The sequence below is a fragment of the Agelaius phoeniceus genome, chromosome 2 (assembly GCF_051311805.1).
Source record: "Agelaius phoeniceus isolate bAgePho1 chromosome 2, bAgePho1.hap1, whole genome shotgun sequence".
In the NCBI taxonomy this organism is placed as follows: domain Eukaryota; kingdom Metazoa; phylum Chordata; class Aves; order Passeriformes; family Icteridae; genus Agelaius; species Agelaius phoeniceus.
Window position 1 is genome coordinate 109,667,710 of NC_135266.1, and position 18,951 is coordinate 109,686,660.

General features: G+C 36.3%; 1 long non-coding RNA gene across 1 annotated transcript in view; it reads left to right on the top strand.

Annotated features, from left to right (window-relative positions):
- The window catches only part of LOC129135144 (uncharacterized), a 46,106-nt gene extending 27,538 nt beyond the window's left edge, over window positions 1-18,568 (top strand). Inside the window, exons 8-11 of the long non-coding RNA XR_013181188.1 lie at window positions 10,703-10,820; window positions 15,942-16,010; window positions 17,192-17,235; window positions 18,497-18,568. This is a non-coding gene — a long non-coding RNA (uncharacterized LOC129135144). The remainder of the gene's footprint in view (window positions 1-10,702; window positions 10,821-15,941; window positions 16,011-17,191; window positions 17,236-18,496) is intronic.
- The last annotated feature ends 383 nt before the right edge of the window (window positions 18,569-18,951 follow it).

The window sequence follows — 18,951 nt, forward strand, 5'->3', positions numbered from 1 at the left end:
GGTTTTTTTTGGGTTTGTTTTTTTGAGTAAAGCATAGACGTGTCAGATAACAAAGTTTAAATGAAACATGAGAAGGCAGGATGTAATTCTTTTTAGTGAACTTTTTTTCCTTCAAGATTCTCCTCCTTGGCTAAACTGATCGGCTGGTACATAAATGTATTATAAATATACATAAATGGTACATAAATATATCTCTATAGATAGATAGATATTTATAGATTTTTTTCCCTATTATGTAGCAGGAGATATGTTTCAAGACCAGGTATTTTTTTCTCTATATTCCAGCATGACATGGGGTCTCCCATGCACATATAAAAGAACGCAGAGAGGCTTTGAGCAAAATCCAAGTATTTTAGCAGTCCTCAGCTGCTCTCCAGCACTGCAGCTCATTTCCTTTTACTCTCAGATGCCCGTTCCATAAATGTACAGCCAAAACCTTATTGATTTTTTTTTTTTTGCAAAGTCTGCTCTTGCTCCAACAGAATTGTAAGAACAGTGGCCAAAGTTCTGATAGCTCTATCACATCTTTTAACACAGAGTTGAATTTTGCAAACCTTGGTTTTTCCAGCCTAAGGTACAATTAAATAGCCATGTCATTTTAAAATTACTGAACTAGGACTTAAATGAATGTAGCTTGATACCTGAGATATATTTTCTGACATCCTGGACTTAGGGTAAGTAATTCTGTGCTTTTAGTAGGCTGGTTTGATGGCATCATCTGGCATAAATGGGCTAATTTGTATTTCTAAATTAAAATTCCAGGTATGCTGGTGTTTTCTTCAGCACACATATATTTAATGCAGAAAAGTACTGGTAGGGGTTTCATTAACATAAATGACAATTGCACATGAAGAATTAGAGCCTGCTGTCAAGGTAAAGACAGTACTGCAGGGAGAAATCTTTTTCTAACCTACCTGTATAGGATTAATGTTCAAAAACCTATCATAATTATCTTCACTATGAACTTGTTTTTCAGATCAGCATTTTATTTAAAAAAAATACAGGCATGCACAAAAAATAAATTCAAGCAAAATATGCAAAATATGTATTATTATGGCTCATTAGTGCTTGATTCCCATTCTAAATACAGAAGTTGCCATCATCCTGCTTCTGAGATCCAAAAGGAGTTTGGGCAGGAAAGAGAGAAAGTAGGAACAGAGTAGTCTGTGAAAGACTCAGAATCTCATTGATCACTCCTGTGGACCATCATTTACATTTCAAACCTGAGAGCTTAAAACCTTAACACATAGGAAAATCTGTGTTTCTTGCTGCTTCACCACGGGTGCCAAATTTGCACATCCCCCAAGACAGTCGGGGTTAGATCACACCACTTGTTCTTGAGCTGTCCATTTGAAACACTCCAATCCTGTATGGAAATGGTGTGTTCTTGCTCTGTGCAGTGTACACGATCACCTCTGCTCACCAGGAATGGCAAAGTGGCCACAGCAGGTTCCCCTTTGCTCAAGCTCCAGCCCTTGTGTCACTTCTTATTGCTGATTCTCAGCTTTAGCCTTGAGCCTTGTCATCAGGTACAAAGGATATTTCTCGACTGACAAATCCATCTGTAGCTGTGTTAGGGAGTAAAAATGATGTTAACTAGCAAAAGAAGGTATTTAAAACTACTGTAGCACATGTGCTGACATGGAAAAGTTACTTGTAGTTTTTTCTTTCTTGCCTAGTTATTGTTTTTAAAGCTCTTGTAATTAATAAAAAGGTACTACACTAACATTTTTTAAGACCAAGACTTCTCATGACTTTGCTATTATGTCTAAAAAGAAGTTGGATCTTGCTGGCTGATGATTTCTTCACTGTCAAGAAAGTCTAACCTTCAAGAGAGAAGGTTAAACTTAGCACAGATGCATATATATAAATTTTGGGTGGAGGAATATAAACCTTTAACAGAGTATTCCTCAGTCTACTAAGAGACAAATATGTGAAAACAGACCCCCAAAAAATTATGAAATCTTCATTCACCTATGCTAGCACGGATTTCTGTGTTATCTTGGAAGCATATGAAAGAATAAGGGGTCTTAAATTCCATTTGTGTTTATTTGCATTGAACGAATGTATAACCACATGAACTAATGTATGAAAATTAAAAGGATACGTAAGTCCAGGCCAATGAAGCCACAAAAGTGGACCTGAGTTTTATGCATCTGCACTTTTAATTTTATTTTTCATGTCACCATTTTCAAGATGAAAAAAATGTTTTACAACGTAAAATTAAATATCCCCAAATACTTAGCTGCATTAGCACTCCTAAAGGTGTCTCTCTGAATAGAAATATAATAAATTATCAAGGCACCACTGTGTGCTTGAGCTACCTATTTTCTGATAATCTACAAGATAATTCAGTAAAATAAATATTATGAAGTAGTTTAATATCTCTAATATGTTTATTACATTATACATTTTTTCTAGACTGTTCCTGTTGTCTTTTGGCTTAATATTTTCTTGAAGGTTGAAAGGACAAGAAAAACTATACTGTAAATCTGTTGGCTCTTACTTGATAAATTATAGAAAACTTTTGGTCTTTTGATCTTGAAACAATATAACCTAAAAGCCTTTTCCTTTTGGCTGGAATCCCAGATTCCAAATGTCATTCAAAGGATACATTTTCATGGTAAACTATTTGATACTCTACATCCTTGTAAAAATTTGTATTTTTTGGTATTTTGTTCTTTATATTGATGCTTTCCATGAGCTTTCTCATATTTAACTTCAGTTATTTAATTAGGGTTATATAAGATTGGATATTTTAAATAAAAGATTTTTTTTTCCAAAAAAACGAATACCAGAACTTAGAGAACATGAAATTTAAAGTGGAAATCAATCTTTCTCAATTGTTAGATGAAACTAAATAATTTGAAATCAAACATGTGCCACTGTACTATATTTGAGAAGAGAGATGGACATTTGAGGGAATGAAGGGGGAAACAGGAATTAGTATTAGAAAAGCTATCTTGGTCAAGTTTACTTGAGTAGAGATACATAACTGAAAGAGATTTTAATTTCCTTTTTTCTCTATGGCTTATTATCCACATCTAATTGTTTTTTTAAACACTAATTTTACAGTTGGAGACAAATCAAATTTATTTCACAACAGTGGAACACATACTGTGGAAAAATAGTGAAGATACTTGGTGGTGTATACATATAAAAAATTATTAAATCCTTGTCATCCAGTATGTCATTACATGTAAGTCAACAAAATATTTGACTTCAGTAACTTTAATTTAATGGGAAGAGTAGGAAATTGATTTACTACAAATTGTGTTAATATTACTGCATAATACAGCCTTGCAAAATTATCATGAAAATTTACTGGTGTGGATGCAATTATTTATTTCTTTGCCTTCTTTTTCTCAGTAATCAATCATGGTGGTGAATTAATAATTCTTTTTTCACTGTATTGCATAATATTATTCATTTCAGCAAGTTGAATGAGCAAAAATTTGCTTAACTGCTAGACTATAAATACATATTTCCATAAACTTGTCTTTTGTAAATAAATTGTGTGTTGTAACTCTGTAGCTTTCTTGTGTGTTGGGGATGTAATCAACATTGAAATTGTAACAGAATGCAGGAGGGTTATGTAAAATTACAGTTGTAAATGGCACAAACTTTTTTTGTTTATTTTTTAATTTTAGGAACCTTACAGGCATAGAATTAATATTAACCACATGACAGGGCATGTAACACTTGCTGGGCTTATATTGTAGAGCAATATCTTTAGTGCTTTAACAACAGATTTGTAGCATTTTTCTCATGAATTAAATGATTGTATTTAAGCTCCAGGTCCTATCAGTGGTGCAGTGCTAATGATTTGCTCATCTCTCTCCATGGATGCTTGTACAAGGGGGTATGGGACTAACAGGTGGGTCTGGATTTCATCAAGAAGAGGATTGACAAGAATTTCACTGGTCTAACAATTTGAATTGAGAACATTAACCTATCTCTTTCCCCATTGTTTTACTTGTTTGGATATTGGCCTCATGATTCAAGCTGGGGGACCATGCAGTGGTGTTTTGTGGAGGATTTTGGGTTCTGTGCTGAGGGCAGCACAATTTGAAATGGAGCAATGGAGTCCTCCTTGTATCTCTGAAAGTCCAGTAAGTTTCTGCTTATGAAGCCCAGCCCTCACCAAGCACTTCTGTGCACTTGAATGGTTCAGCTCGGTGATGTCCTGGACCTGGAGTGGCACTACAAAGAATCCTAGAAAATTAGGTCTCTATTAATTCCTTCTGTGTCTTTATCCAGTAATAATGACATTACTACATTACTGGAAGAATTCTGTATCTCACCAAACTTAACATGAAAATCCAGTTTAATGACAAATACTTTTTTTTTTAATTTGTCGTTCGATGATGTAGAGTTGGTTGAGATGCTGGAGAGGGATTTTGTTGTGGGAAGATCCCTGTCAGTGACAGGGCATTGAGGTGGGTGAGAAACTTCTGGTTTCTTGAGAGAGAGAGAAGACTGAGAGTAGGAAAAGTGAGCTGGAGGAAACAGATGGCAATTTTCAACAAATACTTAGTGGTCCTGGAGTTCATGAGACTGTTCAGAGTTGTTGAAATGAATAATGAAAATTGAATCTCTGTAAGTAATATACTCTATAAGGCAACAAGGTTGTTTTGCTATTAAAGAGGAGGGGAAATAAAAGCAACAAAACCAACCTCTTGTTTGAAAAAACAGAAAACAGTTTTGTTGTGGAATAAAAGTCAATGACTGAGAAAATAATGAAGGCATCTATATGAGAGTTTATGACAGCAGTTTCATCTGCCAAAGGGTGGAATATTTTTCCATGTTCAGGTGGGTGATGCCAGAACTGAAGGTTAACTTTTGACCAGGGATATATTGTACAATTTTCTTTTTGGCATCATTGATTTAAATATACGAATTGAGCTATGCAAGAGTGGGAAGCAGATAAACTATCATTAGCATCATTCTAGTAACACCAGCTGCAGTGAATACCAAACAGGTTTATACTTAGCAGGGGAAAGTAAATGTAGCTGCACTGAGATTTGAGCATCTATTCACAGCTTGTCTAGTGGCTGAGATTAGAGCAGTCTCCTGTCAGTTGGTCTGTTTCACTCACAAAGTGTTCTGCTTAACATTAAGATAATCACTGTTTATGAAAAGACAGAAATCAAAAATATATGCAATAAATCAGACTGCCCTATAGGATACTAGGTCCATGTCTGGTCATATATAGAATTTATTACTTCCTTCCTCAACACACAAGATTGAACTTTCAACAGATCCGGCATTTAAACCTAAAATTTAGTGTGCTGTTGCCAAATATTCTTTTGCTGCTGTGGAAAGCATTTCAGCTTGTGATGCAAAAGATAAAACTTCTTCTAAATTTCCCACAGAACAAACAAAAAGGCATATTTCCAGAATCTGCAGCCAGGGTAGAACACCTATGTATTTTTCAGCATGAATCAATGTACAGTAACAGGAGTTACTAATGTAATTTCAGCCATTCCAATACCACTTCTTGTTGCATTTTGAGCATTTTGGGGTTAGTTTCTTTTAGGCTTTGGTCACTACTTGCAGCATTGAGTGGTTCAGGGTACCCTCTTTGTTGTGCTGCTCCCATCTGGAGGCTGCAGGACTGTGTCACTGTCCCTTCGCTTATGAACAATTGTGTAGCTCAGAGTGGAGCATGGTCTGGTTTTCATCCCAACTTTGAGTAAGAGTGGCTCTGGACTGGAATACAGGTGAGTGCTACCAATTAGGAGCTGAGTTGAGCAGTGCAAAATTGACTGAAATATTGCAGGCCCTGACCTAATGAAAATCTGAGGCCAAGATGTGCAGAAATCAAGCCTTCAGAAAAACATTGGGAGTATATGCTCAAGCACAAGTCATTTCTTTATGATTTAATGGCTGCTTAATGTGTTTCCCTCAATATCAGCTTCGAGTTTCACTGATTTAGAAAGAAGCTGAAGGTGTTAATTGTGATTTTACCAGTAATTATAGTGTTGGAGAATTTGTGGACATTTTCTCACAGGAAAGCAAAAAACAATCTCCTTCCTGGATGTTTCTTCAGCTGCAGTAGAAGCAGACTGAATTTGAGCTTTTCAGGGGCTGTTATTAAACAGGTATTGACTTTGATTCAGAGAGTGATATTTATATACCTGGTAGAAAAAATATAGTTCCAGCTTTGACTCCATTGGATAGTGGAATCAGGGGTTAATATAGTCACAGTGGTAAAGAAATTCAAGTAACTCTGAGTTTGCTCAGCTATCAGTCAACACATGGTAATTCATTAGAAATCTGCTCTAAGAAATGTGTTCTAACCCCTTTTCTCACATGGATCAGCTGCAGTGGTTCTGCAGAATGCTGTGACAACTAGATCTGTTTTAAGAATTCTATTTGTCAAGGAAAACACCTTTGAAACATATAACAGAGATGGACATAAATTAAATTATCATCTCAGCTACTTCATAAGACTAGGATAATACATACTGGTTTCAGGCATATTTATTTCCACAAAGAAAAACAATTGGATGGCTCTTTCACTACAGTCTTAGTAGCTTTCTGGATCCTGTCTCTTGCTTAATCTGATTGTTATTATTGGAACAGCACAGTAAGTACCTCATGCAGCATTTTTCTGTTTCGCTTCTCTAGAGGCCTATGGAAATTAAAAATTATTTAGCAAAAAAATGCTATTATCTCTGAAAAGAATAAAGACAAATCTATTGAAAAGTGGGTCTTCTCTATGCATTAGTTCTGGGTGTAATCTTGAGAAATTTTATATAGTAAGAGGAAAGTGGTTAAGTTATACATTCAGTGTAGATTTCAGATAAAACTGACTTGGCTTCCTGTTTACATTATATAGGTGGAATTGGAAAAGAAGATTGTTCAGTTCCTTTTGCTGTTTCAGGATATAAGTAAAATAGCTTGTCCCTGGCTTTTGAGAGTTTGAGGGGTTATAAACTTGAGGCTTCATTTCCAGGCATGATGGAAACTCTGTCAGCTGTTCCAGCAGATACACATCATCACACACATCTGGGCTAGCAGAATATTTTTGAAAAGAGTTGATGCTTAATTGGAGTTATTATGGAACTGTTGAATCTTTGGATCACAAAAATTTCCTTTAAAGCAGAGTGAGCTGGAAATTTTCATAAAAATCTAAGATGTTGCACTTACAAAAACAATAATTATAGTCCTTCTTATATCTCTGAAAGTTCAGTAAGAACTGTCTTCATCAAACCTCATAGTCCTAACTATTAAAAGTGACATTAATAAGAAACATATCTAATAATATCTAAATTTGATATTTTTGGCCATGTCTTATATTTCCCACCCTTCCAGGAAAACCTGGTACAGAGGAATAACAAGAGATAAAAAGTGTAAATGCCACATTCAATCTCTGATAGACACAGGAATATAAAAATCTTCTGTCGTCTCTATAAAAGTGAGTGGAGTTGCTTGTTCTCCAGTGGTAAATTTAACACTGAAAACACTGCTGAAACAAGTAAGTGTATTGTGCCTTGAAAAATGACTCAGCTTTATCTGTAAGTAATTTTTCATCTACTTCAGTCATCAGTTCACTTCTGTTTGGTCACAGGATTACAGCAGAAATATGAAAGCAGGATTGTTGCTCTGATCATTCTTCAGCTGTTTTCCATCCCATTTTCTGAGCCTTTTGCACACGAGCTGGATGGATGCAGCTGGGGCTGTGGTCAGTGTGTCTGTCCAGGCTGAGGCTGGTGAGGAGTGGTGTCCCTCAGGGCTCCTTGATGTCCTTGTCAGTGACACAGGGATATCCAGTGCATTCCCAGCAGGTTTGCAGGGGGCCCCAAGCTGAGAACTGCAGCTGGCACTAGAGAAGGAAGGGATTTCATGGTTTCCCATTAAATTATTAGTATAGGGTAGCCAAACTCTGGTAGATACAAAGCTCCACAGCTCCATGTCCCCAACCATGGCCAGGGACAAGGCTGAGCATGGATTGCTGAATACACATTTACCTGACCATCTGGATTGGAGAATTTGTATCACAGCAGTGAGTAAAACACAGTCCAAACCCAAAGATTTACCATGCTTTGCACAGCTAATTTTGCAAAAATTAATATGGGCACTAGAAATTATTACATTAATTATTTGAGACACAAATACAGGACCCTACACTTTTCTGTTGCACCACTGAATCTGCAGAAAGGAAACAAGCAAAAGGCAGTGGGAGAATGTGTTCCAGAGCTGACATCTATCTTGCTGATGAACTACAGGCTTCACCTCCATCTCATCCAGAGTAGCCTCTTCTTGTTGTGGTCATGTATAGATATTGGACAACATTAATATTCAGGAAAAAAATGTAGTGAGACTGATTTTTAATGTGATGAATTTTCTGTATTGTGAATTTTTGTTGTTGTTGTTGTCTCATCACCTGTGAACTGTCTGGGGTGTACATGATAAGTCTGAACAGGCTTGCATTTTGGAAACAGAGTAGAAAGTCTCTATTAAGACTGCCAGTTACAAAATAAAATTCCTGTAAAAACATTATTGAAAATAACAAAACTTTATGATATAAAGTCCAAGTGATTTTTCCATTAGAAAAGGATACAAAATGGACAAGACAGATCTAACTGGCAAGGTTAGAACATAGTTAAGTAGGTTTTCCTCATTAAAATAAAATAACAACCACAAAAATCCTGCAAATTAACCAGCATAAATGATTTCTGGAACCTCTTTTCTCTGCTGGCAGATGATAGTGATTATACTAATTATAGTTATATTTTCTGCAGAAGTTTACGAATAATGCATGAAATTAAAATATTGTTTCAGGTTTTGTTTGTCAGATGTTAAAATTACAGAGACAAAGGCTTTCTGTGAACTTTTTTGAGAGCAGTAATCTCAGGAAATGGGCAATCCAAGTTCAGCATTGTTTTGGCATTACATCCCTTTGCAGTAAAATGCTGAACAGATGTATCTGATAGCAGTTGTAACCTATTCAGAAGGAAGCCTGCCAGTGCTAACCTACCACTGGTAGAAAGTAATAAAATGTCTCTGGAACCTGTTCACTGCATATGGTTTGCCCGAGGTTACTGTCTTGCCTTTCTTACAATGTTACCCAATAAATCACAGAAAATATGGATTCATTTTGAACTTAAATGAAATAAGACAGGGGGGAAAAAAAAACCAAACCAAATCCAAAGAGCAGACTGTGAAGACTGTTGGATATTTTTCTTTCCGACATGAAATCAGCTATTCATAAATGACTAAACTATTTTAAAAATACCTGAAATAGTGTCACTAAAATGTTTCTATTATTGCTTAATGTACTTATTTTCTTTTCAGAGAGAAATGCTATTTCAACCTACACTTATACAACATCTGCTGTGTTAATTATCAATATATTACTAAGCCCTCAATTTCCTTACTCAAACATAATTCTTTGAAACATCACAAGAAACAATGGATTTAGGAGTATATCACTTGGGGATTTGATGTACTGTTCAACTTAGATTCCTTCATTCTGGCCAGATGGAGTTCATAAGAAGTTGTGGGGGAGGAAGCCTCTAAACTATTGCCAAAAATCTTTACTGCACATGCAAGATTTGCAAAGATGGTGAAAGAGCAGGTTATCCAACCAACCAGCAGCCTGTAGGGAGAAAAAGCATAGGTTTTACATATAAATCAGTTATGGCCTTAATGCAAAATCAAAGGTAACTCTGTTTCAGACTGGAGAAAGCCTGTTCTCATACACTGCAGCTGCTATTTTAAATGAGCCATTTGCTTAGTCTGTGCCCATATCAGTTTCCACAAGGGCAGTACTTAAAACAGATAAAGAGTTGGAATCTTCCTATGATATGTATCAAAGAATACGACTTAGAAAGATAAAACCAGGAAGAGATAAACAGTCACAAATTCTGCACATTTGATTTTAAATTACTTACATTTGGAGGGGGAAAAAAAAGTATATTTTCAGTTACCTAAGGTGGGATTTGTATCGTGTGCATCTGAGCCTGGCGCCTTGACCTGCCTTTAAGACAAAAGAGATGAGCTGCCACCTTTAGTAAGCCAGCTAACTTGTTTTGATGATTTCTGTGCATGAGGAGAGCTGCTAATGTTTGTGTTTTTCCACTGATGCTCCAGGCAGCCCAAGAGGCAGGTTGAGTTTGCACTGGCCAGTATCATCCTTCCCCCATGGCCATGTACAGAGTTTACTCTGTGAGCTCCAACAAGCTGAGAGACAGTGCACCTACCTCATTGTTTTCTTAATTTATTTCTGCATTCACTCTGCTCCTGATCCTCTTCTGAGAGTGTAAAGGGTCCTGGAATTCAGCATCCAGGAGCCAGGCTCAGGCCAAATGGCATGTGTGTTCATTTAGGTAATGAGGAGATTTACAGAGAGACTCATCCTTGGCTCTAGGTGTGCTCGGGGTAGGTGAACCCTGGACCATCTTGTTAAACTTGCCTGCTTATTAAGCACACCTTGTGTGGAGGAGTCCTTTGCATGTGCAGAGATTTGATGTGAATGAATTTGCCTTGAGGTCAAAGAGGTACTTTTTCCTCAGGAAATATATTAATTTATAGCACCGGATTGTATGTAGTAGGACACTGTTTAAAATATGTATAACATGCTTTAGGCATTCAGAAAATGTTTGTTTAAAGAGGATTGACTATCTAAATAAATTTAGAGAAAATATGAATTTATCAAATGCTACAATTAAGGCTCCTTTGCTTTTCTTGGCAGTTCTTCCTGAGGAACAAAATTTTTGCTCTTTTGGAACAATGAGCCTCATTGCTAGGAGTCATAAATCAAGCCAAAGGAGCCTGAGGGATTTATACCAGAGAATGATCTGCAGCACCAGGTAAAATTATTCCCAAAGAAAGATTTTTGGTGTAATTCCAATGAATTCACTGAATAAATGTGTCCCTTTAATCATATGAAATAATCTTGCTTCCTCACATGCAATGTCACTGGCTTGCAAAAGAGATTTCTAATATGCTATTTCCTATCTCTTCACTGGCTGAATTAAAGCTAATAACATTCCTTCAGCTGATTTCCTTCTCTTACACAGACAACATCATTACTTTGTTACTTTATACTACTTTTAGAATGGAGAGTAAATATTTTGACAGTAAATAAGGATTAGGTTGCCTCAGTATGCTTAAAATCTTTACGAGATTTTATTAGAAAATATATATACCTGTACCAAAGAGTTGTAAATGCAGTCTGTAGTGTAGCTCAACAAAGTGATGTTCTTTATCTTTTAAATTATCATTTCTGTGGGTTAACCAAGTATCTACAAAGAGATTGGAAAACCACAAGCCTTTGGAACAAAATAGGATGTTAAGATATATAAGGTATATGTTAGGAATTAATTTGGTTTTACTTTTTCTAGTTCTCTGAAGGAAGGAAATAGAATATATTATAAACACATTCTTGAGTTTTTGTAGTTCTTGAAACTGCTGATGTTGTTTAGAAACATTTCTTCTGCCTCTGCAGCTTTGAATTGTCGCAACAGTAATAATTTTTGCCTGAAAGTTATGATCTTATTTATACAAAGAAACTGATGCCCAAGCAGAGCATTCACTGTCATATGTCAAACTCCACAGAGACATTTGCTATCACCTATTGGTCCTGCATCAAAAAGTAAAATTATAATACGAGGCGGATTTGCAGATACAATAAATAACAATTATGAAAGAAAAACTATTTCTCCAACAAAAATAGATTTTAATGCTTTCTCCTAGAGATCTGTTTTGTAGTTTATAAATTAAATACCTGTGTTTGAAAACAGAAAATGTTTATTTTCATAGTTTAGTGGGAAATTAAGATTTAGTGCTAATTTCATTTAGAGAAAACTTGTGGTAAAGTTCAAATGCAAGGCATGGACAACTTAAAACTCACGCAGGTTTTTTCCAAAACTATTTTCAAAAGGTTCTGATTTTACTGTTGATTCTCATTTCAATTAAAGAGTAATATACAATTCAATTCACCCAATGTTTAAGGAATATGAAGGTTGTGACACAAACTGACAACAGACAGGAAATTCAAAGTTAAGGCTATAACTGTGGTTTTAAGTCATGTAATGGAAAAACAGAGAGCATTATAGCTAGAGTGTCAGCCTTAGGTTTCAATTTCCTGGCTTTTGTCAGTTTATGTCACAACATTAATTATGTTTAACATAACTTTTCAATTTAATTTCCTTGTCTGTTTTCCTGTAACTTCTTCTTGTTGCTGTTCTTGTTACAGGGGAAAATAAATTTCATTACAATTAAGAAGGCACATGTTATTTACCAGAATGATTATCTTTTTTTTCCCCCTTAAGTTATGCCAGTTTTGACTGGGTATGAGTTACTTTTCCTCACAGTTGGCTGTGTTTTTAAATTTGTGCTGGAAGCAGTATTGATAACACAGGGATGTTTTATTTTTTGCTGAGCAGAGCTTGTACAGTCAAGGCCTTTTCTGTCTTTGAAGCCACCCACCAGTGAATGGATGTGGGGGATGCACAAAGAGTTTGGAGGGACAGAGTTGGGACAGCAGACTCCAAGAGGCCCAAGGAATATCCCATACCAGGCTCAGCAATAAAACTGGTGAGGAAGGGGGAAGAGGGGATGCTGGCAATAATGGCATTTGCCTTTCAAAAATCACTGTTCTGTGATGGAGCCCCATTTTCCTGGGGATCACTGAACCCCTCCTTGCTGGTGGGAAGCACTGAACGACTTCTTTGCTTTGCTCACTTGCAGCTTTTGCTTTACCTATTAACCAGTCTTTGGTTCAACCCATGAGACTGACTTCTGACTTCTACACATCCAATTCCCTCCTCCATCCCTCTGTGGGGAAGGGAGTGAGCATCTGCACGGGACTGAGCAGCCACAAAAAGCCCACAACGTTTTTCTCAAAGCCATGATGCATAACTTGGAAAGCCTATTTTTATCTATCTTGTTATTGCTAATTTAGAATTGCTATGATGAATTTGTTTTAGCTCCCTATAGAAGATAGAGGTCAAGGTATTTTTACAAAATCAATTTGCATAAAAAAAGCACTAAAACTGTTTGCACTAATACTATTTATTTATTAAAATAAAAAATTGCAACCTACCACAATTTTAAGGCCATAATAGGTATTCTAGATCAAGAAAATTTTAGTTTATTAGGTGTTATGACAGCTTATAATGAATGAGCCATGCTCTGCCACACAGAATTTAAGGGTTCTAGTCAACACAATTCTCATTACGAAAGATAGAAAATTGTACCAAGAGAGGTGTCTGGCCTTGCAGTACATGCTGGAGCCCCTGTGGATGTTGATGTTGAATTTACAGAGGCAAATTGTTGTCCTGTGAATTGGTATTAGTAGGGGAAAATACTTCCACACTGCTGACATAATTCCATCCATTGTTAATTTCTCTGTTCATTTCCACATTTCAATGGGGAAAAGAACCATTAATTTTAGAGTGCTTTTCACTACCAAAAAATAGATTTACTTATTTATGTCTTTATTTAAATTATGCAGTACCATAAGGATATCTGATTAAGAGCAATGGATTTTTACCTAGAGTGGAAGTCCCTAGGTGCTGGATATAAATCTAATCTCACTCTTTGAAGTTTTATATCTACTTTGGATCTGAAGTCTTGTATCACAATATCCTTGGAAACCTGAATGCAACACATTGACTTTCAAAGCACTTATTCCCAGCTGCAGGATCTTCAGGAGCTTATGTTTGGTGTGACTGATGAGAAGCCTTCAGATCTGAATTTTAACAGTGAAATTAGAATAGGAATCTTTTAGGTGTCTAAAAAAAAAAAACTTTCCAAACAATAAAAATTGATAACAGACTTTTTTTCTTTTCAGTTCAATATTTTGTTACAACTGAATGAGACTTCTCTGTTTTAGTTCCTCAGTCTGGACAGGACAAGGCTGCATTTTTTGAGGAACAACAGATTTTGGATTGTGTATCTTGGTTGGAGATTTTGCTTCCTGCTAAATGTTCATGCCTGTTTTTTCTCCCCCTGTTCAGGATAAAAATTCATCAAGTCTCGGTGGCTTGAAAATAAGCCACATGTATATGGCCAGCTTTTTCTCCAATATGAATTTTAATAATAAAATGTGGAAGTTTTAAAATTACAGACAATTTCAGGTGCAATCTGTATACGCTGCAAAACTTAAAGCTGTGGTTTTGGTAGCTTGCAGTCCCTTAAACAGGCAGAAAATCCCTTCCAACTGTGTGCATAGATTTCTTAGAAAATCAGGAACAGATATGTAAAAACAGTAAAAGTAAATTACTTAAATAACTTTAGTTGGTCCAAGTTGGAATTTTTTTCCTCACACAGCTGGCAAAAAACTCCCATGGAATAAACTGTACTTGCAGATATTGGGAACAATCTGTTTCCTATAAGAGGTCAGCCAGCTTAATTAGTCTCTTTACTATTAAATACATTTCAGCCTATATGTTTTTAATGGCTCAAGTGTTACTGAGCTTCAAAAAAGTTTTATTTACCCTAAATTAATGTTTGCTTTTTGATAATGCCTCGTGATTTTACTCAACCTCACTTTAGTGAAATAGTTTGGAACGATACATGCAGGTTAAGATCCCCACTATATTCACTATTAGGACAGGAACAAATGACCTCTTAAGGAAGCCTTCCTGGTTTTTTGTGTGCTGTTTTTCCCTACATTTTTGCATGTACTGGAGTAACCTGATGTCACAGTTTTAGGTTGAGTTTTTTACTGTTTTATTGTTGTTTTACCTTCTCACACACATTGCAACTTAGATTAATTTCCTTGTGTGTGTAGCATTTTTATTTCTGATTGCCTTTTAAGTGGTCCCAGCAATGTAGGATATTCATAAGAAAAGGCATGACTTTTATAGGGAATAATTTGACTGTTAAGTTTATGCGAATGTATCATTACATAAAAAAAATTAAATTTTTATTTTTTTTTATAACTGATAATAAAGCTCTCTGATGAGCTGTTAAAGTACTGGTGTGGAAAACTACTTCTTAGTCACCACTGTACATTATTTTCTAGAGAGCTATTCACTGAAACAGCCATTTTTATACTTTATCTGCTCATTTTGAATGTTGCCTTTTTTTTCAGTAACCTCGGACCTACATGTTTAAAAATTAAACATTTTCTATAAATGTTTTAGAATGTGATTTCACATGTTCTAGACTAAAATGCTTACTTTATTTTACAGTTTCTTTTTATTATCAAGATAGAGCCATGGATCAGAAGAGGAAGCTGTGCCAGTTCACTGTTCTATTTTATTCACCAGCTTTTCTCCTTATTAGTCTTTAAAAATTCCTTATTTACCACATGCAGCAGGACTGAGCACCCACAATAAAACCTGCAGCTGTTTCTGCTTTTTTTTCTTTCTCCTTTTGCCTTCTGCTAACTGTCCCAAACACAGCCAACAATGGTCTGTCCACCCAGGGAACCAACATCAAAAGTCTCTTTTGTTTTAGCACATTCCTCCTCTGCTGCCCCAAGAGCAGCAGCTTTTATGGCAGTTGTGAGGAAGACTGTGGGCCGTAATCTCTCATTAATTCTCCTGGCCAGAAGCTCTCTGGGGTGGCTCCAGCCCCCAGTGCCAGCAGCACCAGCTGGCCCAGCATCCCTGTGGGAGGGTGTCTGCCCTTTTGCCACTTCTTTTATGGAGTTGCTGTTGGGCCAAGAGGTCCTGAGGAGTCCCAAGATGTCCTGCTGCATTGACTGGGAGGAAAGAGAGATGTTGGCTCTCACTGGGCATTTGGTGGCACAGAACCTTCCTGAGGTCCAAGCTGTGATTTGACACTGGGAGGACACCAGCCACTGCTGTCTGTTTGTAGACATGCTGCTGTTCATCAGGCTCTGGTTAGAATCCAAGAATCATTATGGCTGGAAAAAACCTCCAAGATGACCAAGTCCAGCCTTTGGCTGAGCACTAACACGTGAGCTAAACCACAGCACCAAGTGCTGCACTGAGTCATTTCTCCAACACTCCCAGGGATAAGGACTCCACCACCTCCTGGGCAGCAATTGAAGAAATTACAGTTCTTGACTTGGTGGACTGCAGGTAAGTTTCTGATATAAACAAGAAAATGAGAAAAAGACCTGGGCTCAGTACTCAGGAGAGGCCACCCAGTGGTTGCTGTTCTTCTGTGTAGTGTTACCTGTTTTAAAGTGACAACAAAAGGAACTTCTAAAGCCTGTCTCCCCTTTGACGACCTAAGAATGAATTATTAAAACCACACTTTGTGAACCACACATTCTGTCTCACATGTATATTGTCTCAAGATGATCAGCCTTTCTGTATTGTGACATGAGAAGGAGAAGCTGCTTTGATTTTGGAGAAAATGCAAATTAAGGAAAAAAAAAAGAAGAAAAGAACAAGCTGGCACTTTTCTTTGTTGTATAGACAGGAATTCCAAGAGACAAATTAAGCTGTTTTCTACTCATGCAGCCTTGATGTGGCCAATAAGTGGCTTTGCCATCACACCCTCTGCTTGTGGTTTAACCCCAGACAACAACAAAGCACCCCCCAACCGCAAGCTCCACATTGGTTTGGGGGAAAAAATCAAGAGGATAAAAGTGCAAAACCCCGTGGGCTGTTAGAAACAGTTTAATAGGGAAAGCAAAGGCTATACAAAAGCAAAGCAAAACCAAGAATTCTTTCACCAGTTCCCATGGGCAGACAGTAGTTCTGACATTCATCTTTGTATGCTGAGTGTGATGCCATGTGCTATGGAATGTCCCTTTGCTCAGTTTACACAATAAAATGTACTTCATCTACTGAAATGTTCAATTGTAGAGGGTAACTGAAACTGAGAAAATATTGCATTCTTGGTTTCTGCAGAAATCAGGTGAAAACAAACTCCTGTTGACTTTAAAAATATTACCTATGCTTCCCCACTGTGACAAATCCTGGCTAAAAATCTTGTCTTGGTTGCTCTGAAGCCCAGTGACCTACCCCAGGCTGAAAATTTAAATTTTAACAGATAAATATTAGACAAAACCAAATATTTGAAAGCTTTTATACATTAAAATGAAGAAAATGCTTTGCATATTCTTAGTTTGATTACTCATTTTGGTAGTGTTATTAAAAGTATCAGTTGTTACATTTGCAGGACTCTTCTAATGAAAATACTAAGTATTTGCTTTAAGTGAAAAAATTCAGTGCTGTGTTACTGTTTTTTTGAAGAGAAACCTGTATTTATGACATGTAGCAATGGTGGTATATTCTGTTGTTTATTCCAGGCTTCAGAATTTACCAGCACCTCTGAGGCATTTGTCATCTCATGGTAATATCTCTCTTATCTGTCTTATTGTTTAATTGCACCATTGCCCAGCTGCATAACCCTGATCAATCTAACCTGATTTTGAAATTTCCCATATCCCTAATGGAGAGGGTTCCATTATATCCCTCTTTAAATTGAGGGATATTTAGGTGGTGTGTTCATTATTCACTCTTGTTAGAAGATTGGTACCTAAAAACCAATCATATGAACACGTGATGGTTAATAAATTGGTAAAAAACTACTTAGATTAATAACCTTTGGTCAGTTTACGTAATAAAATGTACTTTATCTACTGAAATGTCCAATTCTAGATGGTAGAAATGCAGTATTGTATGTAAGGAACTTGCACTTAAATGTAGATGTAAATCAGTGCATAAAGAAGCACCTGTAAGTATTTATGTATTATTTTCTTTCATAGATCTTTTTATAAAAAATATCGTTTCTTTGCAGATATTCTTAGGTATGGATGTGATTTTAATATGAGGAGCACAATGAATTATTTTAGTGCTTTTTAAGAAAAATAAAAGGTTATGGGTAATATTTGATTATATACTTGGGGTTTTTACTTTGCAAGTTGCTCATGCAATTTTATTACACGTTTTGAGGAAAAAAATCTAGAATCTTTGCCAAATTAAGCCAGCCAATCTTTAATTTCACTGAACTGGCTCCACTTCAGAGGACTCAGACTCACTATGGAGAAGTCTGCATAACCTGTAGGAATAAAGCATCACAAATTCCCATTTGCCACCTAGACCTGGGCAGTGATCAATTTATAATGGATTATGATTTTGCCTGCTAATTTTTACCATGAAAGTAATGAGTCAAAATCTGGTTCAATTCTAAAACTGGGTTACTTTTATTTGTGATAGTATTTATTGTTTGTATTTTTTCACTGGTGAACTTATTAAGCATGAGAAATAAATTGAAAAAGTTCATTTCTGCAGGTCTTAGTTGTCAGCATTAGCACATTTGCTATCTTTTTCTTTGTGTATAAAATAGATGTCATTGCAGTGAATCTCTCAGTAAATTTCTCCTAAATCTTTATGCTTTTCTTTATGACATGGACTTTGCAGTATGAGCCCACCTTTTCCTTTTAAAAATGTAAAATCAAAATGAAAGAACTTGAAAAAAGTTATGTCATGAAGGCATGTAATAATGCTTCTTTTTAGAATTATTTTTACAAATTACCTCCAGCCACTGCTATTTTCACAAGCACTACCAGTATGATTGTCTTGTATGAGCTGATTGAAAACTATTTTTTCAGTTTTCTAAGCAGGAAAGAACTGAGATTTGCAGAAGGGAAAGGGACTGCAGAGCAGTACTGTAATAAAGGATGCTAAGTAGCCCTACCACATAAAGCTGAAAGGTGGGAAAGGATATTAAACTGGGAACCTTGCTTTGGCAAACGAGAACCCTTCATATGCAGAGATAAGAATTCATTGTAAATGTAATTAAAATTGTAACAGATTGATCAAAAAAACTACAAGCAGTTACTTTCAGTCCCCTTGCAATCATGCTAAAACCTGCAGCCAAATTTTCTAATTAATGCAGAAAAACCTCTTTGATAACAAAGTTTAAATTTTTAATGCAAAAATTTGTTAATCTCCACCTTTTACTTTTGCTGCTATGACCACCCTGGGGCTCCCCTTCTGGCCCCAAAGGTTCTGCCAGACAGGGCATGAGGGGTTTTGGTAAATGCCACAGCAGCCTGGCACATCT